This window comes from Lampetra planeri, chromosome 27 (genome assembly GCF_965212315.1).
Source record: "Lampetra planeri chromosome 27, kcLamPlan1.2.h2, whole genome shotgun sequence".
NCBI classification, from domain to species: domain Eukaryota; kingdom Metazoa; phylum Chordata; class Hyperoartia; order Petromyzontiformes; family Petromyzontidae; genus Lampetra; species Lampetra planeri.
The window spans coordinates 2,826,438-2,853,578 of NC_136133.1; the positions used below are offsets into that span (position 1 = coordinate 2,826,438).

The following is a 27,141-nucleotide window of genomic DNA, read 5'->3' on the forward strand; positions in this document are numbered from 1 at the left end:
TTAAGAGTTGTCGTTTAGTAGGAAGAGTGGTTCCGTCATGGGATCGTGGAATGTCCACCATCGATCACCTGCGCTTGTATTGTTTTGCAGGCGAACATTGTTTATTTGTACTTGACTAATCCACAATGACCAGCGCGGTGAAGTATGGTCAAAATAACCCACATGCGTCCCGGCCTGGCGTGGGCAAGGCCCCCTGTTCAGCAGTCGATTGATAAATGATCCAAAGTAGCAGAAGTTGTACTTGTTTAACGTTATAACATCGCATTTATCGAAGCTTACCATACGTAGTAACTTAACCAAGATAACGTTGACGGCAGGTTTAATTAAACGTAACAACGAGGTTTAAAAAATAACCACACAAAGTATTCGCTTGTCTATGGGCGATGCCCGGGCAGTGCAAGGATTCTCGCAATGTGTTTGGGTTGTGTGGTGACCAAAGTAATCTCAGCGCTGCAAATCCCGTGGACGGTCCTCCCGAGATTCGGGCTCATCAGCAATTTCTGTGTGTTTGGTGGGGGTGGGTGGCAGGGAGAATGATTCTTAATTTCTATGTTTTAAAACCTATCGGTTCTGACCATATTTCCGACCACACGGACCGTTGCGTTTATGAAATTAACCCTTTGCGAGCCCGAGGGAGGGCAGAGGGAGGCTGCTGATGCGTTGCGCGACGGGGATCTTTCATTGCTCGCTCTCTCTTATCTTCTTTGATGTGCCGTTACCATCTTGCAAACGAGTTGTCGAATTCAGAAACAAAGAACCATACACCCCACCCCCCATCTCTCTCTGTCCCCCCTTCGGGGTTTGTACAACTTTGTTTTCATCCCTGTTTATGGGTCACACCAGTCGAACGCAATTTCCCAAAAGCGTCGTTCGCCAAGCACGTGTGTGTGTGTGAGCTATGGTTGTTGACCATCGTGGTGAAGTATGGTCAAAAAGCCAGCCACGCACGGGGTAGGGAGACCCTCATCCAGCAGTAGATAGACAAAATTACTGCACGTGAACAAACTTGTAGTTTATTTTCATTCGCTGACTTAATTTTTTTCGATGGATAGAACTTGCCGCTCACTCATTGGAATGTTCGAAATGTCTTTGCAGATTGCATATCGAATTAATTTACATTGTAGGTCTATATCTCATGTTTATATAATGGGACAACTGTTTAACTCGTGTGACAAGTTCACGTTATTGTTTGTGCGGCTCAAGCGTATAATTAGCTTTTGTTTGCGTGTTTTAAATTTGTGATGCGGCTTTTATAATAATTGTAATCGATAATATTGAGACGATCAATTTCTCACGGTGGACTCGGCACCAGTTATGAGCAGAATTTAACGGCGACATTTCTGCACCGTTGCAGTGATTTCATGAACACACATAAACATATATGCAACTGTGAAATGAAATGAGAGAATGCCTTATTCCCCACCACCAGTGTTCGACTTTTTTTGATGCTCACCGTGTGATATCGGCAAAACGGAATGATTTGCTCACAAGCCGACTGCAATGTCTGACATGCGTGTGGTATCAGTATTTTCTTTGAATTCGGTGGGGGACGAGGGGTGGGACATCTCTGATATGAAATATGATACGGGAGATGCGACTGCTTCAGCAGCGGTGCGCAATGGCAAAAAAACCCCGCACACATAAACACATTCCTCCAATGGCAGCGACCGTATAACATTTAACATGTATATGATGTTCGACGTTTCGGACAAAGGGGCTTTAATAGCACACGTGATATGAAAGATGGTAAAAAAAAACCCCCATCAATGAATGAGTTCATATTATTAGAAACTCCTTGCTGGATTATGGCCCGTCTCTCAGTTTTGGAGGTATTATGACCACAATTCTATTGTTTAGTTAAAACTATATTATTATCAATCTACCTCCAGATGAAGGGCTACTCACTTGACGACCGTAATGTAACAACAATTTGAATAGTGTTGTTACATTACGGTAGTTGTATATTTTTACGTGTCTGTGTAATAATATACCAACTAACTATATATACAACGTATCGACAGCCGTCTATATAACCGTGGCAATTTCCTCTTGCCAATGATGTCACGGAGTCCGTTTAACACGACGCGTTCCGATTGTGATATTGTGTCGCCTGATTGTATTATTGTATTTATATCGTGCCGTATTACATAAGTACTGTATCGTGTGACAGTAGTTATACAGTACTTTACCGCACCTTGTAATGAGCCATCGATTTATCATCGATGGTTCCGCTCACGATCGTACGCGTGTCGTGTAAGAATCTATGTTAATCGAATTGTGCAAATGCGTGACCTTAAATTGCAAATGCGACATTTGGAGGTTCCTGACGCGCACGCTCCGAACGGGACGTAACAAGTTTGGGAAACAATAAAAACGAGTCGGTAAGAATGTGACTTGACGAATCTGTTATTAAATAAAACTATAGTGTTTGTATCTATCCGTGTGTTGTATACAATGAGGGTACATCACAACCGCAGAGCCGCTACGATTCGCTGCTCTTGCAAAAAAAAAATAGATTGTTTAAAATTAATCTAAGCGCTACAAATCGATCGAATCGCCGTCGAGTGATGGCGTTCCATCAATTCTGTGCCTCAAACGATAACAATGATCACTTGCCGATCGATGTTTCACCAGCGCAGAGACGTTCACACACGCACACATAGATACTGTAACGCTGCAGTATATATCTATACAGTACTCGCAAGTTTAAACCACGATCAAGTGGCCCGCCCAGCCCACCACCACGACCATCATTTCTCACAGCTGATCTATAAAAATAGTACCGTGTCGTGTTCTGTTAAGTCACTAGCGGTTTGACCCCCCCCTCTCCCCCGTCGCAGGAATGTGGAATTTCCAACGCCCGTTTTTGTCGCTCAATACGGAGAGACTCCGAGGTTTTTTTTCACCCCACACGAGAGAAACGCGCGCGGTTGGGGATCGCTTTTAAGTTTCGTGTCATTGAGGGTGTGGTTTGATCACAAGGCGTGGGGGGGGGGGGCCTTCAAGCTAGCAGTGGATTAGCATGGCTCCTCGTGACACAATAATAACAACAGCGTAGTCGGCCGTTCCGAGGTGGAACTGTTGGGTCACGTGTCACAGGTGTTTTGTGCGATAAAAGTCAAAATTCGCCGTTTCTGGGGGGGGGGGGGGGGGGTTTGTGACCCGATCTAGCCCCGAGAGTCTCTTCATCCCCCCCTTGCCCCCCTCTAATTTTTAATTCTTCCTGCGCCTGTGCGCCGTTTGTTCAGGCGCCAACAGGCTACATGTACAGCCTGGTTTTTGTTTTTGTTGTGTGTGTGTCAATCCACCGTTGGATGTGGGCCTCTCGTGCGGGGTTAATTTGACCATACTTCACCACGCTGGTCAGTGCGGTGTTGGCGAAACAGGTGCCAAGAGCGGGGACGGGCATATTAGTTTTGCTGAATGACCGCGGCGTAGACGCGTTGCTGCAGGGCCAGCGGAGCGTTTTTAATCCTCGACTTCACACTCCGTACGGCCCGTGACCCGCCACTTCGAGCCGGCCCGCATACGACGCGATTGCCTCGTTGCTGTGAGCGTCTTAGTAGTCGCACTAATCGGGTACCAGAGGCGAGAATGTGTATTCGCGCAGACAGCACTGTGGTTCTAATTCAAGGGCACTCGGTCACTTACTCTGAACTGAAGTCTGTGATGTACGCGTGTCATGTGCGTCTCGCCAAAGGTTATTTTTTTGAACGTTCTATTCCACCCTCGGTAATCGGATGGTTCCCTTAGTTCCTGATCGACGTCCACGCATTTGTGCCTCCCTAAGTTGGTGGTACCGCGCGAGTGATGGAGGGGATGGAATGCTTTCCCTTCGTAAATGTTGCCGGGGGGGGGGTCTCTGGGAGCCGTGGCATCTTTTCAAACGAAACAAACAAAAGTCAATAAGCCCAGACAAAGATATTTTGCTTGTCGGTAAACCTGAAGTTGCATAACTTTAGTGGTTCCAATTTCTTTTTGGCCACTAAAGGTGCATTCGATAACCGTTTGCAACGAGTGGATTGTCAAATAATTCACGCTTATTCGCCAAATTAATACATTTGTTGGACTAAAGTCTAACTACTTTTATGGACTAAAAATCACCCCAGGGAAAGTGATTTTTTTCTTTCTCCGAAGTCTCAGCGCAAGGGCTTTATCGCAATTAGTCTGGAGACTCGAGAAAGCCTTTCTTGTGTTAAACAAAGATGGCATTGTTATTATTAAAGTATAACCTAATTAAAATATGATTATGGTTCAACTGATGGAGCAGTCGGCGCAGTGGTTGTCGGAACTTGGCGCATTGAACAATGAACCCAGCGTCCAGAGTTCCATTTCCTGGCCACGATGTCACCAGTAGCGAGTTAATTCCGAACCAGTCGCCCCCCTCCACAAACCTCGTCAACCCACAGTGACCAGCGTGGTGAAGTATGATCAAACAAAAACCCCCTTTGGGTGACGCGGCGTGTGAAGGAGGGTCTTGATCCAGCAGTCGATTGAACGTAACATCAATAACGGCGAGCCAATATGGCAGGTGAGCTAAAAAATCACCTGGCGTAGGGATTTCTGCGGATGAAAGTGAGTAGTCTTCACGAAATGCAGTTTTCGTCACCGTGGTTTGGAACAGACGCGGGCGTGGCGCTCATTGTTAAGACCATCCCCAACAACGGGAGAGAGAGGTGAAGACTGAGTTAAAGATGATTTTATTTGCTGCACGGATGATCCCGTTCAGCCAGTTTTCCGACTATTTTACAAGGGAGATCGGGTCCGTGAGCATGGCAGCAACAGGAAGGAAATACGAAGCCCATCGATATCGCAGAGGACGAGTTGCAGGTAACCGAAGGAATATTTGGTTCAAACTATGTCGGAACGAGCTTTGCTTTATGAAGAAATGTCGCGGTACAGAAATATTGTTTTTCTTCCCCCGTTCACACGAATCTGCGTCCTTTTCAGTCACTTGGGTGGTCACGGACGGCTTAGAATGTGTCCACAACTCGACACGTTCGTCAATAAGCGTGTGGCCTTTAAACCAAAATTACAAGACGACGTTTCTACCATTGTGAAAAGTCACGGGTTTCCGATGCGTTGATTAGGTTATTCGAACCAAGCGTCGTTTTTTGGATCAAAAGTTGGAAAATCGATCTGGTGTGTAAATCGATAGGTGTTGTATATACATATACTCTTTGGTTCTTTCGGTAAAGTCACGTAGGTAGAAAAGTAATCGGATCACGACGTTTCGATCGCCACACAAGCAGCCGTCTCCCACCTGAAGAAAGTTGCTTGTGTGGCGATCGAAACGTCGTGATCTATTGATTTATTATTCTATCTACCTACGTGACTTTACCGAAAGAACCAAAGAGTATGGATTCCTGCAGTCACGAAAGCTTCGAATCATCAAGGTTGTATACACAGTTATAGCGCTTTCGCCGTCGGTTACAAATCAGGACACGGTGTGACAGCCCCACGTGACCCAGATGCTGTCCCAATCGCGTCATTAACTGGACGGGACAACAGTCGATCGTGGGCCGCTGCACAAACCGATCCTCGCATCTTGGAAATCGGCAAAAAGCGACAACGACTTACTCGATTAAGAAGCAAAAAAAACTGAGACGGGCGATTTACCGTTCGAATACTCAAATAGAATTCGCGCTCAGACTTCTTTTTAATGGGAGACCCAGAGGTCTGACGCTTATGCGGATTCAGCGTGGAGTGGCCCGAGATGAACTCCGCTGTCCGTGTGGCAACGTGGGGGTGGGTCGGGTTTGTGGCTGCTGCCACTGTTGGGGCAGTGGACGGGCCCGCAAGCCAGGGTTAGGTTGAGGAACCCTTTTTGTAGTCTCGTACAACCAAGTTGTATAGTAGGCTACGGTAACTGTAGTTTACCTTGATAATTGGTTTTTTTACCCTTCTATCTGGCAACAAAACTGACACCTTTTTTAAAATCAGAGTTATGTTTTTTGTTTGCATTATGACTGCAGGTATTGTGGTCTATGCAAACAAGGCTCCTTGTAAAAAGGTGTCAGTTTTGTTGCCAGATAGAAGGGTAAAAAAACAATTATCATATTTTTTAACTGGCAAATGAGGTTCCAATGGTGTAGTTTACCTTTGTCTGGTAGAGGTGGCGATGACGGTGAACCAGTTCTAACACTGCAAGTGATGGGAAACCGATGGGGCAGGAATTGTACAAAACGCGTTGGGCGCGATGGTGGACTCATCATTGGCAGATCCAGTTGGCGAATCCCATGGTCACGATGGGATCGCCTTTTGCTGCCCGATATAAATAGCTTTTTGATGATGACTGATGTTGACCTTGACGTTGGAAATGACCTTGGCGATGGACACACGCACGGGTTGGGGTCTTCGGCAAATGTTCGGTCTGATGTTCTTTCATGGAAGGAACGAGGCAGCTTCACCAACGATACACGTTGTTTGTTTGTCCATAAAGTTCGACTCTTTGAGTCTTATTGGGCGTTGTTGAGTCGTGCAAACGCCCTGGATGTGTGCGTTTAGGTTATTTTATGTTGTGGATACTCACGAATTTCAGGTGGTTCACGCGTGTCGTGTTAACGCACGCGAGGTCCGTTGTTCTTAGCTGGTAAGGGTCTGTTGTTGTTGTTCCTCGTTGTTGTTGTTGCAAAAACCATGGCTGGTTTGGTGTCACTTGGGAGCGGCCGTGACCCAGAAGAAGTGGGCAGAGTCGAAGCGCTACGATTTTCGGGGACGTGGCCATTTAAAAAAAAAATGTGTAAGCTGCGTTTCGTTAATGCGCTTTTAGGCCTTGAGATTAGGTAGCATACATATCTGCACACGTTTTTGTGTCGTACGGTAACAGCCGTCATTCGCCGCGAAAAGACGATGACATCACCAAGGCGCTTGTGCCAGGCTAGGTGCAGTGTGGGGTCAAGCGAAGTGTGTTTTCGAAGGCTCCCTGACGAGGTCGGGCTAACAGCCTCTGGGGGTTTGTTATGAGTTGCACATGACTGGGATTACTGGGAAATGCGCTTCTCATGTTTAAGTTGTGTGTCATTTCGGTGCTCGGCTCGCTGTTATGAGCGTCGATCATCCGCTCTCGAACATTGTAACGTAGGGCGATTGCCTCCAAATGCCGAGTAGCGTCCTTCACAAACCTCCCACAGAGGATCGATATTAACACCACGACTGCCATTATTAAGCGTGACTTATAGCAGATGCATGGGGGGGGGGGTAGGGGGGCAGGACTGACTCGTTGCTGTTGTAATGTCCATCCCGCTGGTTGGGAAAACTTTCAGCGACAAAGGCACGGAGCGCGCATGGCAGGTGCTTCTGAAAGCGGATTGTGTCGTTTTCTGGCGGAAGGGGGAGCGTGCAAGCACCCTCCTCCACTACTTCGTAGCACGGCTGTCCTTGGTTGCCCCCATTCCCAGAATGTGTGTGTGTGCGCTCGCTCGCTCGTACGTACGGTGAGAGGGTAAGCGCTATAGGTCGGCTTCTTGGCCACGTATTAGTACCTGTTTGCAGGCTACTGGGGAGACAAAGGTGGCCGGGCGTGGTGGTTGGTCACCGCCACCCCCATCGTGTGCCGTTCCGGCCTTCGTAGGTGCTTGCTAAGAGCGCTTGCCCCAGTAGTTTGTTAATGCTACGAGGGTGATCTTTGTCTTTGTATAACAAAGTCGGGGTGTAGGGAGCGGTGGCGCTGTGGTTAGCGCGCTGCGCTGCGGCGTAAGTTTGATTCCCGATCGCACGGCTGACATGAGTTGCAAGTGCCTGGCACCTGTACCGATCCAGGGTCGCATTCCCTGATCAAATCGGCGATGGCCAGCGTGGTGAAGTATGGTCATCGTTGCTCTCCCCCCGGCCCCAAATAATCGATACGGCGTAGTGAGGCCTTCATTCCTAGCAGTTGATAAATAGCGTTTCTAAAACGAGTACCTGATGTAAAGATAATAACGTCACCTTTTACTCGTCTCCATGTATTTGTGTATTAGTCTGTTGGGCCGATCAAGCGGCGCGTTTCGGATACAGAATTCTCCAAACGCGTTCAGATACAGTCTGTACCGTCAGCATACAGTATACACGGCAGGGTTTCTGAATGTGCCGTATGCACAACTTTCATCTCGGACATCCGGGGGGCATGTGTCCAACTGAAACGTCGGACAAACGGCGACCTCGGTTCGATTCCTAACCGCGCACTATTGACCGCAAGTTGCGCACACACACAATGGTGTAAGATTGGCCCTGGGCCTCTCCTCCTCCTCGTGTCGACTTCATCGACATTGAATGTCTGCTGCGTTGTCACCTCGGGTACGTCCTGGGGAAACACTCGGGGGGGGGGGCCTTAATAGGCGCTCGCTAACAGCAGCGTCTGGCCTCAATCGGTGTGAGGATTTGGTTGGGTGGATGGGTGAGTCGCACGGTTTGCGAGCGCGTTTACGTGTGAAAGTGGCCATGATTATATAGACACACACACACGTGGCGGGGGGGGGCAGGTGAGCGTTCCGTGTCTGCTAACGCGCGGGATCCATTCATTCGCTTGCGGCGAGTTGCGATCGCGATTATTATCGATCTCAAAGGTTTTGTTGTTCGTGTTCTAGCCCGTGGTTGTCGGCCCTGGTTGTGGTCGCGATCTGAAGCGGGCGGGCGGGCGGAGGGGAGGGGGTGGAAAGAGTGGACATGCCCCACTCCAAACCACCACAGCCGGTCACAACCATCACCACCACCAACCACCACGACCACCACCACCACCAACCCTTTCCCGATCGCCCCAACTGCGCCTCCACTCGCGTCATTACGGCGCCTCTGCTCCTCGTGAATATGAAACGTGCACCGCCTCCAATGGCCGCGTCGCTTTGTGGCCGATGCGAGCGAGAGAGAAGGGGGGGGGTGTAGTGTAGAGATGCTGGGTGGTTGTGTGTGTGGGGGGGGGGTCCTTTCTGCTGCTTCGTCCGTCGTCCCTTCTGCCATTGGACCGAGGGGGGAGGAGTAGTGGTGTGGGGTGGTTCTCTCTCTCTCTGTCCGCTCCGGACACAGCGAGTTTTGGTGGTGGTGGTGGGTGGAGGGAGTTGGTGGGTTGACTCGGTCGGGTTTCTGGGCAAGGCTCGGGGCTTCTTCTCTCTGCGTGACGGCGGCGTCACTTTTGACTTGGGGCTCTCAGGCATTGGGAGGAGGAGGGAGAACGATCTTCTTGGGAGGAGGAGGCTGTGGTAGCAGCGTGGAGATGCAGCCGCTTATCGGCTACAATAACGGGTCGCGCTCATCGGAGGAGAAGGAGAGACACGTCGTCGTTGCGCCGTTTGTGATCGTGGGTTTAATGGGAGGGGGCGTATGGCCGACGTTTTAAAAGACGTGGTGTCATTTTGCGAATGATTAAAGCGTGAAATGCGTTGCGTCAATCGCGCGCTAGTTTGGCTGCTTTATCGGTGGACGTTTCGTTGGGTCGCAAATGGAACGAGGAGGGTAACGAATGCAACGGAGGCGCGCGACGTTTTTGTGTCGAGTTTGTTTGTTGATGGAAATGTTGTTTAGCGCTGCCGGGCTAATTGTCCCCCGTTGTTGGTGTTTGAAATGAGTGAGCGATTACATTCTCAGCGCGCACGTAAAGAAGTGCCGATGATGGTGATGGTGCTGTGGCTTGCGCGTTTTTTTTTTAGAGATCTGATTAACTTGTTTGAAAAGAAAAACACGGATTCGGCTATAGCTTTTTGTAATGTTTTGTTCGTACCAAACCCCCCCCCCCCCCCAAGTTAATACGAGTGGGTTTTTTTTTTACAAACCCGCGTAATTCACACCGAAGCAGCAGCAGCGGCAGCGGCGTCGCTTCGGTCCGTCCCTTTCCGCTTTGCCGTTCGATTTCCGCGCAATATCTCTCGCTACGATTAGCCGCGAGTGATACAAAGACGGACGGATGACAACGACGACGACGACAAGAAAAGGGGGTGGGTGTTACTCGTAAGCTCGCCCGACCGACTGTTCGATGTTTTGAGTCTCTGCGCTGGTCTCTCCTCCCTCCCTCCCCCTGTGGCTCGTGTCCTATTGCTAGAATTTTCTGATGTATCGATGTGTCGATGCAGCAGCCACCACTGGGGGGGGGGCTCTCTCTCGAGGCCCCCCGACGTTTTCAGGGGTCACAATGGGCTCCCCCCCCCCCCCCCCCGAGATGTGTCGTTTCGTGCTCTCGATTCTGCCGTCAGCGGCCAACCTCGGCGCGTCTTTAATTTCCGAGGGGTGTGGCCCATTGTGTGGGTTTCAAACAAAAACAAATCTGTGTCCTCGTGGTTGTTGTTGTTGTCTTATACTGGTTGTTGTTGTCCGTGCCGCGTGTCTCCCCCCCCCATCACCACCACCCAAGAGTTTTGGCCGCAGATGTCGCCGCCGCTGGCCACCACCGCCGCCGCCGTCGCCGCCACCTTCATCGTTGTCCAGTGAAGTGAGTAACACACGAGAGAGACACGGCGGGGACCATGTCGTCATCTCGCCTTCTCCGCGCTTTGATTGTCACACGTAGCGCGAGCGTGGCCACGTGTGAGCGACGTCTTTTTTTTGAAAGCAAATAAATGAACAAAAGGGCGTCGCGGCCGCCACCGCGGGGTTTTGTTGGTCGCTTTGGCCACCCCCCCCCCGACCCCACCCCCCTCTCCCCCCAGTCCCCACCCCCGCCCCTCCAAGCTTCTCACCCCTCAACCCGACCTGACCCCCCCCTCTCCTCTCCCAGCCTCAACCCGACCTGACCCCTCCCCCCCTTATCTCCCAGCCCCCCTCCTCAACCCGACCCCCCCCCTCTCCTCTCCCAGCCTCAACCCGACCTGACCCCTCCCTCCCTTCTCTCCCAGCCCCCCTCCTCAACCCGACCCCCCCCCTCACTCCTCAACTCGACCCTGACCCCCCCTCCTCAACTCGACCCTGACCCCCCCTCCTCACCCCGACCCTGACCCCCCCCCACCCGACCCTGACCCCCCCCTCCTCCTCAACCCGACCTGACCCCCCCTCCTCAACCCGACCCTGACCCCCCCCTCCTCCTCAACCCGACCTGACCCCCCCCTTCTCAATCCGACCTGACCCCCCCCTCACTCCTCAACCCGACCTGACCCCCCCCCCTCACTCAACCCAACCTGACCCCCCCTTCTCTCCCAGTCCTGCCTTAACCCTACCTGACCCCGCACTCCTCTCAAAGGCCTCCTATTAATTAGCCCAACTGGACAACTTCTCTTCCCCAGACAAACCCCACTCATTAAGCCGGCCTTGCCTCTAACTAAAAAACTCCAACACGTTCAGTTCGTTAACAGCACTGTGACCCTCAAATGGGGAAAATAATTTGGAATGATCGGTGTCGTTTCGGGCATTGGTCCTCCTTCATATCACTTAGCTGGAGGCCAGAGACACGGGGTGCATAATAAGGGTGGGACACTGCACTTATGAACACAATGGGGTGAGTTAAGGGCCTTTATTTTGGGCTTATGGTCCCGTGTTTGTCGGTGGTCGCGGTGCCCGTGTTGAGTTGGGGTTGCTCAGTTGATGAAATTGTGAGTCGCTTTTGAGTAGAAGAGGCGTTTTATTTAATCGCCTTCTGTCCAAATAACGTTTCAGATTGTTCCTAATTTGTCACGAGCACGCGCGGTTATGCACCTGATGGCTCAACTGCGTTTTCTATCTGCTGAGAATCGAAGTCGTGAAGCCATGGTGGGGTTGGCACCCCGGTTAGAGACCGCTGTGGTTTTACCATTAATGTAAAAAAAAACGAACCCTGGGTTTTACACCCCCCCCACCCCCAAGAGGTGATGAAGTGGTTATTGTTGTTGACTTTTGGGTTATTTTGTTGACTCGTTCTTTTTAAATGTCACGTGTCATTAATGCTTGGTGATCTCCACTTCTTTGTGAAACCGATGGAATTAATTGTTCTGTTTTGTGCAGTGGCGATTTGAGGTGGGCATTTGTTCTTGCTAAATGGCATTTAAAACGTAGAGTTGCAATGATATAGTTTAAATAATTTAAAATAATTGCAGAATATCTCTTTAAAGTTGAGATTATTAACTTTGAGATTCTAGCATATATATGTAACTAATTCCGCACGTATGACTTGTTTTTATATATCTATATATAAGACAAAAAATACGGAAAAGTCTTGTATGACCCACCCTATATTTACTTTCCTGGCTCAACATACATTGGGATGTTATGTCTGTATTTTTCCAACCCCTTTTTTTTGTGTTGTGTGGGACTTGAAACTAGCAAAAAAAAAAATTTGCGAAGTAGGGTGCAGGCCGTTTCTTTTGTGTTGAACATAAATGGGCAAACCTGCCCACTGGGAGTCGCGTTCAACGATTTGATTTTTTATTTTGTTGAAGCTCCACAGCACAGCATTTATTTATTAATTTACATGAACATGCCGCATTGTACCATATGTGCAGTAAGCACCACGGCCCTTTGTCAATCTGCTGTTGTGAGAAGGCTTCCTGCCCCCCCCCCCTCATTTAAATGTCAAGTCATGGGGGTCATTTGACCATGCTTCACCACCCTGGTCAATGTGGGTTGGAAAGGAAAGGGGAGGCCCAGGATCGGTTCAAATATCACTTGCTAACCATGTGTGTGTGTGTGTATACTGTATATATACACACACATGGATGTGTGTGTGTGTGTATATATACATACACACACAAATATAACCTTTTTATGTGTTTCTTTACTTGGTAATTTGTTTTGCGGTCACGTGGACACAGAGTCACCAACTCCTAACGAGTGAGGAGCAGCTAATAATTAAACCTGCGTGTGCATGGACTGACACTTTTGCTCTTGCTAGCACGGTTGTTCCGGAAATTTGAATAATTCTACGCTTTATATACAAACGCACAAGTTGTGAACTCGCACACATTTTGGTCTTTTTAAAAAAAAAAATGCGACTGAGACTTAAAATGACCTGATTTATTGTATTTAAAATAACTTTACACATGCGTCAATAACACTGCCTTGAAAATGAAAAGGATGGAATAGTGCGGCGTTTTGCCTGTCGACTTTTTAAAGGCGGCGTGAATGACGGCCGTGACTTTGTTATTTGGGGTTGTGCACCACTGCAGCATCACAAAATAATTGTCTTTTTGGCTCTCTTGACCGAAAGCCGCTTGGAAAAATAATGTAATGAATAAAAAAATCTGTAATAATAAGATTTGAAGGCAGCCTTCAAATTCTCGCACAAAAGTAGTGGTGGTGGAAAATTATACATTGAAATTTTTTTTCAAAATATATTTTGGGTTAAACTGCTGACATAACGATCTGACCACATCTGTCGTCTGGCATAAACTAAAAATCAATAAGGAAAATATTTCCGTCGTTTTAAACATTGCATGACATACGTTACAATGCAATTTAAATATAGGTGTAAAAATAATGAGAATTTATACCACATTTATTTTCTATACAAGCCAACAATTTTGTCAGATCTTTTATGTGGCCCAACGCCAAAAATCAACTGCGAATAATCAAATTGGCTATGAAAATCTACTACGTGTTAAATTAGGAAACGTGTCATTCTAGTCAGCCGGCAAATTGATCTGAGGAGGAAGGAGAAAGAGAGAACTTTGAGATGCCAAATGCACTTACGGTTGATTTCGTTATCCGCGGGCGGATTTTTGGGGGTTTGCGGATTAACTGCACTTGAAAAATAATGACGACATCACAAATTATTAGGCGCTCCTCAATCCATCGGGGGCTAGTCATACCTGTGCCCGCGTGATCGCAAGTGAAGCGATTGCTTTCATTACTTTAATCTCCGCGTAGGTAAACACTATGGTACATTGTATAGCCTAATTTATTAACCTTGGCATTATGCTGTGTTTTTGTTAACCTCTTACCCCGCCACCAACGGCCGCCTCCATTGCTGTGGTAATCAAGAGTTTGAATATGTTAGTAAAGTTTATCCATGAAGGATAATAGTTACTTTGTAAAGCTGTGAAACGCAAGTATCTCAAAGTGCTCTCGGCGGTGCTCGATGAAAAAATTGCGGTAATTTGGGTAAAATAGGCAACTACAGCTTACACCGCTGACAGCCTAACAATAAGCATGTACGCGTGTGTGCACGTGGAGCCCTGTTGGGAAATCCACACCTTTTTGAACAAGAGGACTCTGACCCAGCGCCTGGCACTTGACTGCGATGAGACAGAAAACTGCCGTGGTGGCCATCTGCAGTGGAAAACGCCTCCCGCCCTCCCCGGGAGCCAAATATGGCCCAAAACCTCATTTCAAACGGTCCGCTGCTACATTGAGGGGTAACCGCTTCGAAACGGCCTGCCAAACGATGTTTATCCATCGCCGCAAGCAACTTTGTCGTCCGTCTCGGGCACCAGCTGGGGAAATATTTTCTACCTGGTCAGAACACACCTCGGTCACTTCCGTCAACCTCGCAAGGGTCTCTTGGAGTGCCGGAAGTTACTGAGGTGTACGTGGTAATGGAAAGGATATTCTCAAGTCCAATTTGGTCCTCGGTAAAAGGAAAAGTTTCCACACCTCTGTGTTAAGAGGTCGTGAGTGACCGAGGCGGGGGACGCGTTGGCGTCTCTCTGGCCGTGTTTGGGTTGTTTAAAAAAAAATGGAGAATTCTCTTTCTCCGCCGGTCGCCAGCGTGTCACTGCTTGTTTGTTTATTTGCATCGCCTCGATGTTGTTGCGTAAACGGCTGAGCCGGAGTAGCAACATCAGCCGCTACCCCCCCCCCCCGGGCCCACGTAGTTCAGGCGTGTGGTCATCGTGAATCGGGCCTCTCGCTGCGGGACAATTGTGGAGCACCTCTAAAGTTACATGAACATTGGGCAACACCGGATGACTTTGCTGGCGTGAGGAACTTTAAAAAGTTTAATTTTTTTTAGGTTTTTGGGTTGGCCTGTTTTCGTTCTTTCAGACTTCTCTTCCCAAAATATTCTTGATGGCAGAGCAGCGACACACATTGCTGTTGCGATATGGGAACGTTAAAATTGTGCGAAACTAAATGTGTAATCCGTGAGAATTTTGTAAATGACTGAATATAACTTGGTAAGCGAAACGAGAAGTTTAGAAGCGTTCAAAGAATAATTCCAGTGTAATGTGCCGCTCAACTAATGCACAGTTTTATATAAAACATACATGTAAAATGTTAGATCAAAGCAAAATTGTGACTACAGTATACAAATATGAAATGTTGCAGCCTTGCTTTTGAAAGTTAGCTATCCAACAAAGTTCAGCTGCCAGGCCTCTAGAAGAAGTATAAACAGATGCGTTAAGCAATGAAAAATATATTTTTTATATTACGTTAATCTAAGCTCAAGAAAGACTTGGTCTCTTGTTAAAATAACGCGACAATTTCAATGAGAATATAATACCGTACATCGGCACCGTCACCACCACCATCAAGCCTCTACAGTTTGCGTTGTTCGTTGCATCTTAGCGGTATCCTTTAAATTATTACGTAAAATAAAACAAATTGAGGACTCTCTTTGAACGCCGGTTAAGTTGCATCGTTTTTACGTCGGACTCGAAAAAAAAAACCTCTCTCGGCAAACGATTTTCTTTGAAACCCTCCCCCATTTGTAGGGAATAATCCTGAGTTACACGAGCATCGGGAAACGTGAATCGGCCGCCACGGTGCCACAACAAAACGACGTCAAAAAGAAAGTGAGGATGGAAAATTTCTCTTTTTTTTTAACCGGCGGGCGAGGGGGTGGGGGCTGAATTTGGCTGTAGAAAATTCACGGCGAGTTTGGATTGAAGATTTGCTCCCCTGCAACGATGCTTACGACGAATCGGCTGCCGTCATTGTCTTTTCCCCATGACTTTTTTTTTTCTTTTGCAGTCCCTTTTCACAGGCCAGCTGTCAGAAGTTCCTCTCCTTTTATTGTTCGCCTTTGCTCGCCCTGCACTGAACCGCTATTTTGCATTTGTCTAAAAACCGTGCGCACGTTTGCAATTGCTTCGTTCATTGGCGGCCCTCTTGTCAACCCACTTTCTGGATGTCGGTCGTGCGGGGTTGTTTGATCTCACGTATACGAATGCATCCTGTACGTTTTAACAAAACTAAATCCACAAGTTGCTGCCGTTGCTTTCTTTACTACAAATGTTATCAAAAGTTGAAAGGAAGGAAATGGTTAAAGTAGTTCATTGGGAGACATGGAATTTACTTTTGAGCCATAGACTGTATTAGCAGTTGGAATGACATCAAAGCAATAATGATGTAAGAGCATATTCTTGGTTCTTTCGGTAAAGTCACGTAGAGGGGAAATAATAAAATAAAAAATATATAAAACAAAATTATCACAACGTTTTGACTGCAACACAAGCAATCATTAGGTGTGAAATCCACAATTTTCTTGCTGTGGATTTCACACCTGATGATGATTGTGTTGCAGTCAACGTCTTGAGAATTTTATTGTTTTATATTTTTATTATTTAATTGTTTCCCTTCTACGTGACTTTACCGAAAGAACCAATATTATGAATCCATGCAGTCACGAAAGCTTTAAATGAAAAGATACAAGGGCACTTGATGTCACTGAGATGCCCGATATAATCACAGGAAATAAAACCTTCCTTTTGACACTAACTTTTCACCATTACACAATTGGGTTGTGTATGAAGGTGTTGCAATAGTTCAATCCAAACTTGGCAAACATAGTTTAATTTCCAGCCGCAGTGAACATCCGTAGCAGCAAAGCGATATTTGCGCCGGTGCTGGTCCTCATTTGATGACCAACCTGCACTTGGCAGCGTGGCAAAGTATGGTCAGACAACGCCCCACAAACAGTCTCTCGGGAGATTGATCCAGCACCACCGTTGCCACCCAGTAGTAAAGTATTACACCACTCATCATTACGGAAACAAAAACCAAAGTCGGGGAAAATGTTTTGACGGGGCCCGCATGCTCTTTCGGTTTCAGCCGATGGGAATGCCGCTGGACCATGCAGCGACCTTATCATCTGCCCACCCTGCAGGGCTGACTCATTGCGGCAGAGCGAGATGGCTTCCTGCAGATGCATCCCTGGGCAGTCGGAGACGTCGGTTAACGGTGAGAGACAACACCACCATCGCTACAGAACGACCGCTTTTTACCACCACTACACAACTTCACCACCACCACTACACCACGATCATAAATATATTAACGCCACCACCAACAGCAACACCACTGCATCACCATGACAATCGCCACTTACTATCACGAGCACTAATGCACCACCACTACTACCACCATCATAAGCGCCACTACTCCACCACCACCAACACATTAACGGCCACTACACATTCTGTCTTGAAGCCCTCTCCTGCCGAGTGGACTTCGCCATTGGCATTTATCTCCTGCCCTATGCAAGAATAGCATCTCTAGTACACCATCACGAGGTATTAATGCACCACCATCATTACTGCCACGGCCATTACCTCCTCCACCACCTACACCACCAACAATGGTGGAGGGTTTTGATTATGCGAAGGTTTTCAAAGCGGTTATTGGGTGTTTTATTATTGGAAGTGGCATTGAACTTATTACCTTCCTACAATTTAATACTTTGTTGGAGTCGAGCTCATAAACAGTGCCGAGTAGGTTCATTGGTGTCGAGCACCAAGTTGCATGCCCACTAACTGCCGGAACCTAAGCTTATTTATGTTTTTGGTTTTTGCATTGTCTATGTGCTGCCCGCTCGACTTTTGGCGGTCTTTGGTCAAGCGAATGGTGAGACCAGGCTATAAAGAAGGATGTCTGATGTAGGGCAATGAGCTTCAAGAACAACGCATACGTTATAAAAGCATGTTTGTTTGGTTTTACCAGAGGTGGGACAAAGTCATTGTTATGCAAGTCCAAGTCGAGTCGCAAGTCATCAAATTCATGACTCGAGTCTGACTCGAGTCCAAGTCACATGACTCGAGTCCACACCTCTAGGTTTTACCACAAGTACGTGTGGTTGCCATAGACATGATGCCTTGCAAGTTGGTGTCTAGTTGATGTTTGAACATATTAATATTTGTATTTACGCCAGAAAGAATAAGTCCTTTTTTATTATTCAATGTATGCACACTAAATTGCACGCACAAAACTTTCGACCTAAAATTTTCCAACCGCATAATTTGTCTTTGTTAAAGGCATCCAATATAAAAATAATCGACTGAATGAGAAATATATATATGTATATAAACATTGGTGATGTTTCGTGCAGAGCTTTGCTGTAAGGCCACAAATCAACATTTTGAAACCCATTTTATTTTACATAAGAATGAGTCGATTGCATTATGGACAATTCTCTCTTAAAATCTTCACCTAAATTGCGGAAGTCGGTAATATACATTTTAAAATACCCTCCAACACATTTCGGTGCAGATGGAGATGCGCATGTTGATCTTTGTTTTGAGTCCCTTTTGTGCGAGATCGGTTTTGTACACGTGCAAGCTGGCAGCAGCTCAATGTCTGGTGTTAAAAGGCATCGGCGTAGACTCGTAACTTGTTAGCGTTGTATTGTCAAGCATTTTAAATACCCTGGTGTGTATTAAAATTTCCATCGTATACCATATTCTCTAGATTTTGTGTATTGTACATTTGTTTAAATCCCAGGACAAGTTTGTAGTGCGTCTTTATAATCTGGAGAATACGGTAATAGTTCAGCTTCGACCGCTGTTAAAAGTTACTTGTGTAAACTCAAACTTGCGTTTTGTATCTTTACGTATTTATTATAGTGTGTGTGTGTGTGTATACTGTATACAAACATAGATCTTGCTAACTGGCACAAATATACATTTTATACTAAAATAATTCGGTGATATGAATCTTGAATAGTATATAGAAAAAACCCGTTTGTTTAACTACTTAAAACTAAGCGATACGTAAGAAGGTACCGTTTTTTTTTCCATTGGCTTTAGTGCCGCACGGTCACGATATTGAAACTCCAATGCCATATTTGTATTCCACACTCTTCAGAATCCGCAGATCGCTTTCACAGGCAGACGTTCAAGTGCTAAATAGATAAAACTTTGTACCCTTTGAAATTTCTTGGTGGGGCTGGGTGGTGGGAGGGAATGGCATGGCAAAATAAAAATAAATTGTTTTCAGATAAAACAAAAATATAGCGTTATAAGCATGGAGTCAACTATTTAAAAGTCGGTCTTTTAGCTCTTTCAAAACGTAATTTTATAATTTTACACCAGTTACTATCGACTGATGTTATTGTTTGTATATAATGTGGTGTAGGGTTTATCACGTATTTATTTTATCGTAAAGTGTCTGAAGATGCTGCAATATGGAATAGAAATGTATCCAATGTTTTATATTTAATTACATGTTTGTTTAGTGTGCGGTCTGCTTTGACATTTTTAATTAACTAACTTCGTAAGCAAACCGCTTGCTTTTTTTGTACTTTTCAAGACGACAAGCCTTGACACTGGGAAGATAAAACGCCCGCATTGGTGGAGTTGGTTATTGGCATGTCCCTTTTACAGTCGTGATCGGTACACGAAGGCAGCGCTTCAAAAATAAACTAAATAAAACCGCAAAGGTCACCATGACCCTAACTGTACTGGCACGTGCCTAGTTAACATTTGCGTTGCATTGCCTGCCGCTGCTGCGTAATGCCGACGCTGCAAACAAATTAATTGGGGCGCAAACCCAACCTAGAGGTGCTGGTTGGTGTGTAATGGTTCCCGGCAGAAGTCTCTCCGGTTCGATCCCGTCATCCGGCGCGGCAGTACAAACAACGGTGCAGATTTCTTCAAATCGCCCGGGCCTCTGCCCAAGCCGGCAGCGCGGGCTATAAATGGGTCCTTGACATTCGCCCATCGGCGCAGGCCTCGTGTGGCGCGTCGAAGCGTGGGGGACTACCACCTCTTCTTCCAAGACGGTATTGGCCAGCGTTGAAGAGTAGGCCAAAATAACCTGGTACAGAGTGGCCCTGTAGAGCTCCCTCACCTGGAGGCCCTTAACGCCAGAAGTGCTCTTTTCTTTTTTAACCAAGAGGACGTAAGGGTGTGTGGGGTGGCTCTGGGAGCGAGTGCTTCTGACTTGCGTAGAACGTGGTGGAGTTTCGGTGACGCGGATCGTGCAGAACATTGCAATAGAACCCAAGTTACGGAAAGATGTGTGGTTGTGTAACACTTTCCAACGTGCGTTTATCTGTGGAGGTGTTTTAATTATCAGTCTGGAAGCCGACGTTCAGCTCTGGGGGCAAAACGAGTTTGCGTATTTGAATAATAGTTGCGTATTTTTTTGCTGTGGTCCGTGTCTTCTAAACGATTTGGCAACCCTGTGATTTAATATAGCCCAGTTTTCTCGAGCGCAAGTCCTGAATCCCATTACGACTTTATACTGCAAGTTGGTTCTCTTTGGATTTTCCCCTTGCTATGGACATATGGGCGGACATAGCCAATGCAGAGACGCACTTCCAACCGTTAACAAAGCAACAAGTGGAAGTTCCAAATTCTAGTTGGTTTGTTGAGTTGCTTGGGGAAGACGCGCAGCCATTCGTCAATCGACTGGTAGATGAGGGCCTCCCCACGCCCGTCCGGCTCTGGCTGGGGAAGGGGTAAGTTGGGCATCCCCAGTACCAGATCGGCACCACGTATGCATGTTGACCTTCTGTCGCACCTTACGTAGCCAACCCTGCTAATCAGAAGTGTAGCGGAGGGACAACAAACTAAACAAAAAACCATTCTGGTCATTGCTGGTTGTAGGTGAAGGTGTGGAGTTAGACTTGTGGAAGCATAGAAGTACAGGACAACAATGAAGTTGGCTGCACCGCCCTCTGCCGTGTACCACGTAGCTCCACTGCATAGCCCTTGCAAGCCCTGTGGCAATCTTTTCGTGCATGGTGGTCACACATGCGAGGGCTATCCAGACTGGATCGGGTACATTGCCCCAGTGATTTGGTTACCGGCGAAACTTGCGCCCAATCGGAGTTGTTTTTGTCACAAAGACAGGAGCACTTTTAGGTCAAGATGCCAATGCAAGCGATGGAATGGTGGATGGGGGTGTGTCTGCCTATGGGCATCTCTCGTAGTAGTTTTAATAATTGAGAGGGTATCATGGAAAAAGTTTGAAAACCCACAGAAATCAGACACCGGCATACTAAGCTTCATTGGAACGCTTCACCGTCCGCTTTTGATTGTATTAAAATTATTTGTCTAATCAGCCCGCAGATGGCGGCTGCACATTGAGCGAAATAAGTAACTCTTTCATCCAGTTAATTGGCCGACTCTCAACAAAAATCTTTCTACTTTCTGGGTAGTGAGAATTTTGCGGGTTTATCGTTTTTTTCTTCTTCCAAGACACCCCTCCCTTTAACACGTACAGCTGTTTGCCAATCCACTGCTGGATCAATGCCTATTCCTTCTATGCCTTGTCAGTTATATATGGGGGGGAGGGGGGATCTTTGACCATACTTCACCACGATTGGTCAGTGCGGGTTGGTGATTGGCTTGCAGCCCGGGAGAGGCTTGAATGCCGCTCGCCTCTGATGCTGCCCGTAGCCATCAAACTCGGGAATCAAAACTCGGCACAGTTGCACGAACCACTGAGCCGCTGCTCCTTGCGTGTCTTATGCGCATGCACATTCTGGAATTGATGTTTGTCTCATGTTCCGTGGCAATAGGGTTGCGTTGGTGGGGGATGAACGAGCAAAATATTACGAGTTAATAAACATTTTGTTTAAAATGTGCTGTTCCCTTGTAAAAAAATAAATCCGCTCGCAATCAGATGTGCAGAAGTTTTATTGGCCTGAAATCTTTCGAAATTTATTCCTTTGAAAAATGTCTGAAGTTTATTTTGCGAAGTTTTTTTTGTCCCGAAGTATTTCAGTTTTCAACCAATACGACCCCCCCGTGCGTATTGTGTTTTGGTTATTGGCGTATCCCTCGTATTTCTTTAGCTTTTCATGCAATTTTTTACGAAGGAAAGTTGAAAGGAGCTCTGTGCAAAACAAATCAAAGTGTGCTGCCCGCACATGAGCGTTGAGTGGTACTCCTCTCCAATTATGATTCTAAACCAGTGCTGGTAATTCCACATTCCTGTGACGGGGGCCCAATCGCTTCGTGGAAAAACCGCTGTTCCCGGTATCGTAGGCAGTAGGAATGTTTTATCTGTTTCCGATTAGTCTGTCCAATACGGAAAACACGGCCTACATACAACTTCTCGGATGGATCCTTGTTTTTTTGAAGAGACCCGAGAGTGTGACCATGAAAAGAAGTGATTTTTATTTGCCCTGTGTATTTCCTGGGCTCTCATGTGGCATCGAGTGAGGCTGCTTTATTTTGGAGAAAATGAGGTTGTAGGTTGAATTTCTTTCGCGCCGTACGTAGCCAACCGTGCGAATCTAAGGTTGAGTTATTACCCGCTGTGTAAAAGGGCCAACGATCTGAAGAGAAAAGTAAAGATCCGAAATTGTCTTTAAGTGGTAGTCCTCCTACTTACGATGGAGATGCGTTACGACGACCCCATCGTAAGTCGAAAATCTCGTAAGTCGAAGATGGCCTAGCCTACCCAGGAGTCTTAAAAAATAGCAAACAGAGAAATTTACAGTACCGTACTATATAAACTATATAGTGTATGTATTTATTAATTACAATACTGTTTTGCACAGTAAAATGTAAAGTAAAAAAAAACCAAGGTAAATTCTTAGCCTACCGATATGAACTGCAATTGAATAGAAAGTTTTTTTTCAGGAAACAATCCTATCTGCTATAAAAAAACTTTTAACATTCATTGAACGTATCATATCGTGGTAACCCTAACATGAAATCGCTAAAGCTACGTATCATACATGCATTGAACGTGTCGTAACGTATCATATTGTACTGTACTCGCCAAGATTCTGTCTGTCTGCATACTTGAACGATGTTAGGTTGTTGATGGCAATTTTGTCGTATTGCCATCGTAAGATCGAAATATCGTAACTCGGACTACATGTATCCAAAATGTTTAAACCCGCAACCCGTTTTAATTCTTCGTGGCCAGTGTTTGCGCGTGCCATGTTTACACCTCCTTGTAGCGCCCTGCCCAACTGCCACATCTGAATATCGAATTGAAGTTTGCCCACCAACTCAAGACCTGTCCATCGCCGGCAGCTGCGTTTTCTCCCAAATCGGTGGTGGTGGTGGCGATGGCCTGATGCCCCTTGCCACCCTTCCGTGTTTGCCCCTTGACCCCCAGCCGATGCTGGGCCGTGAAAGTGGGTAATTGGTGTGGCACCTATCGCTGCGCCGTCCCAGGGCTCCCCCGTGCCTAACGCCGTGACCCCCGCGCCCGCGCTGATTGTCGCTTCCTGCCCCTGATTGACCCCGTTTCCTGCTGCCTGCCCCCACGCGTGCGTGGGAGCGGGGTGCTGCGCGGAGTTGGCGCTTGCGCTGTGTTCTGTAGCTCTGCGTGCCGAGAGAGAGAGAGAGTCTGGGTCGCAAAGGCGATGGGGGCTCCTGACTCGGTGCACCGAAGTTTGAGGACCGCAGAGATGGCATTGGGGGTGGGCGGTCTAGACCTTGGAATTTAGTGTGGGATGTCCCAGTTGGAAAATGCAATCGCCGGCCGTGAGGTTTTGTTTTTAAGAAGCGGAAGAAATGGCTGGACTAATTTGAATGAGAATCGCTCGGTTATAATTCAAATAAGATGGGTAATTTTTTGACCAAAATCTAAGAGTTGTTGGACCCCGAAATACAAATTACCTGTGGTTTTTTTTTTCCCGTCGAATCATTCCCGTGGTAACTTATTGCCCCTTTTCAGAAGTAAATCCTTTGATGGCCCTTACTGGTTGAAAGCAGCGTCCTTGATTTTACAGCAGCATCTTTATTGTAACTCCGTGTGATTTGGATGGAATCCATCAAGTGTCATTTATTTGAAATTAAAATTAATTCGTTGTGTCTATTGGACAACATAGAAAGATCACATTTTCTCCGGTTCATTATCAGGGTGTTATATGGTAATACTACGATACATAGTACGATATATACGATCCACAATAATCGTGTCGTTTAGCAAAATGTTATAATCATTAGTCATGTAATTTTTATATATTTACAAATCGGCAATGATTTAAGGTTTACAATAATAATTTAAATAATGAATATATAGCTTATGTATGTGGTGTGGGAGCTGATGAGTGTTGTGTTGATGCTGGTGACGGTGGTCAGTTGGTGATGCATGTGGTGGTGCCATTTGTGTGAGATGGTGGTGATGCTAGTTGCAGTGGGAGGTGGTGGTTTCTGGTCGTGGGAGGTTTGCTACTCATGGTGGGTGCTGGTTGTGGTGGTGGTAATGAGAGGTGATTGTGGTGGTGGGAAGTGCTGCTGCTGCTGCCCACGACTCGTGACTAAACAACATTTTCAGTCGCTTACTCAGGCGCGCGACCGCACCATTTGAAGCATGAGTGCAAAACATGTGTTGTGATTCGGGGCCAGGGAAAAAAAAACGTTCTGGGAAGAGGTGGGGTCCCGACATCAATGGGTTTGTCTTGGCTGTCAGTGGCGAGTGGTGGTTAGCGCACTGCGCTAGCTACATGCATTACAATGCCACTCGTGGAAAATATCGGTGATGAGAGTCTCTTTTAATTGATCCAGGGCCTCTCCCTTAGTTTGACTCGGCCTTAAATTAGTACCTGGTGCGGTGTGTAAAACTTAGTACTGGGGAGACGAAGGCGGTCGGCATGGTGGCTGGCCTTCTGTGCATTGCAGGCCTTCACAAATGCTTGTTAACACCACTTGCTCTAACAGCATTAGAGGGAATGATTTAACCTTGTTAAACTTTTCTGATTTTTCTTAGCCAATGGCATTGTTAACCACATGAGAATAAAATGTCTATGTGTGAGTGCAATTTAGTAAGCGAAGAGTGGTGTGTGTGGATGTGTAGGTTTTTGTATAGGAGAGTGAGTGCGTGTGTCTTTAAGAGTATATATATATGTGTGTATGTGGTATACGTGTGTGCGAGTGCTTGTGTAATGAGTGGCGAGTGTGTAAAATGTGTAACACGAGTGTTATTTGCGAGTTCGTGTCTTGTGTGTGTAGCAGAGGGTGTGTGAGTGTTGTTTGTTATGGGTAAACAGCGGTGATTTGCCGAGTGTGAGCGTGCGGGCGCCGTTGGTAGTGGAGCAGAGCTGCGCTCTCTCGCACGTGTCGGGGTTAATGACCACGGCGCCCCCTGGGACTCCCACGCACTCAACTCTGACCCCTGCATGCACAAGTCATTCGCGCGCCCCCCCCCCCCGCCGCCAGCTGCCGTTAAGCAGGGCCACGTGAAAGAGAAAAAAGCGGAGCCCCACACCCGCGCACAAACGATTTTAAGAGGCCTGTTGCAATCTCGATATCCATATAGTATTGATTAATTAAAAGTAAATTCAACTTTTAGTTATCTAATACAGCAGACTCTTGATTATCCGCGTGCGGTTTATCCGATTTTTGCAGCTTAAACGTGCACCTGAGATTTTGAGAAATTAATAACTCGTGGATTTTCCCTTAAGCCCAAATTAATAATCCAAAAAAGGTTATGCATTGTTATTCTTGGATATGTTAATTACAATGCACGTGCTTAAACCCGAAGAAATGTGCTCCGATTCATACGAAATCCACATGATCGCCCTACAGTACAGGAGTTGCATATCTTTACAACATTGGGCGGAGTTTGATTGGCGTGGCTCTGCTATCCACTTAGTGGGTGTAGTCTTCTGCACGGGAGCAGGAAAGTGTTATCACTCGGCACGCGCGTCGATCGGTCGGTCGTATATTAGTGGTCTTTGGCCTAGAGATCTGCGGAAAATATATATTTTTGGATTATCTGTGTGATTTTAAAATAATCCTGCAGCCATCTTCCTCGTCGGCGCAGATAATCGAAGGTCTTCCGTAGTTTATTCCTCGGTGAATCGGATTGATAATCGCAAGACTGATGCCAGTGGTTTACCCAAGGGACCAAACCGCCGGGGATGTGCCCAGCCTCGTCAAGAGATCAGGAGCCAAGTAGGGGGGGTCGGGTGCACGAGCAACCCTTTTAGCCATGCCACACCACGGCAAGGGGGAGTAGAGTCAAGGATATAATGTACCGGGATCGAAGAAAAGGGAATGGCAAAGGGAAGACAGAAGAGAGGGAATTGGAAAATGAGAGAGAAAAGATTGAAAGAGACCGGGGGGGGTTGGGGGGGGAGATGAGGGAGGAAGAGGCTGACGCAAGGTCCTTATCGCTGCTGAATAGAACGGCGTTTGTTTTCACAGGGGGTGGGGCAGAGGTCGCAAACGGGTTTTGATTCCTTACCCATACCCGGCCGCACCAGGGTCGCAAACGGTTACCCGTACCCGCACCGGTTAGGATACCCGATAACCGTACCGTACCCGGCCGGGTACGGGTAACCGGGTATCGGGTAGGGTACGGGTATCGGGTACCTGATTGCGACCTCTGGGATGAAGCCATGTTGCAGACGCGGGTGGGTTGATTCTAGGAACTTGAATTGTGAGAAGAGACAAGACGTTGGGAAATGAGTGACAAGCGGTTACTCACCAGTGACTCACGGCCTACCCGTACCCGGCTGGGTACGGGTAGCCGGGTACCGGGTACCCGATTGCGACCTCTGGGGTGGGGAGAGGGGAGGGTTTTAGAATAGGGGGGGGGACCACACAAGTCACGTGACATACGGGCGGGCAGAGTGAGCTGATTTAGATGTGTAGGTAGGTGACCACCAATCATAAATCAGGCGTTATAGGTTGCTGTGGGGCTATGTTGTGGGCACTAGAGGTCAGTACAGCACAGTCCTTTCTTGTACTATACTATCATCCCATGTCCATGAATCCTGCCTTAAACCGACACTGACCAACGTGGTGAAGTATGGTCAAATAACACCCACGACAATCATAGTGTGGGGAGGCCCTCATCCTGCAGTACATTTACAGAAACGTTTATCCAAGAAAGTCTGGCCGAGGGTTTCGCGACGATTGTTCGGAGCGTTCTGCATTTGGATGTTTTGGCCATCTCCATTAGCTCGCGTTTGGCTTCATCCGGGCGGATATCTGGAGAACCCTGGAGAAAACCCACGGCAATAAGGGGGCGGGTGACACAGCCCTGCCCTGTCTCCCAACCACATGGCAGCCCCCACGCCTACAACACCCGGCAAGCCCCTTGGTGACTCATCCAAACTTGCCAGGCTCTTCCCTGCTCGACTCTCTCAAGGGCCCCGGGCGTCATCGGGCGCAATGAGGTCGATTTTGGCCGAAA

At 47.2% G+C, this 27,141-nt stretch overlaps 1 long non-coding RNA gene across 3 annotated transcripts in view; it reads left to right on the plus strand.

Annotated features, from left to right (window-relative positions):
* Positions 1–25,156, plus strand: part of LOC144728017 (uncharacterized) — a 32,744-nt gene extending 7,588 nt beyond the window's left edge. Inside the window, exons 2-5 of one of the 3 annotated variants that reach the window (XR_013587469.1) lie at positions 10,322–10,399; positions 15,525–15,605; positions 16,864–17,741; positions 17,863–25,156. This is a non-coding gene — a long non-coding RNA (uncharacterized LOC144728017). The remainder of the gene's footprint in view (positions 1–10,321; positions 10,400–15,524; positions 15,606–16,863; positions 17,742–17,862) is intronic. The other 2 variants (XR_013587470.1, XR_013587468.1) reach the window with 2 other exon arrangements.
* Positions 25,157–27,141: the final 1,985 nt, after the last annotated feature.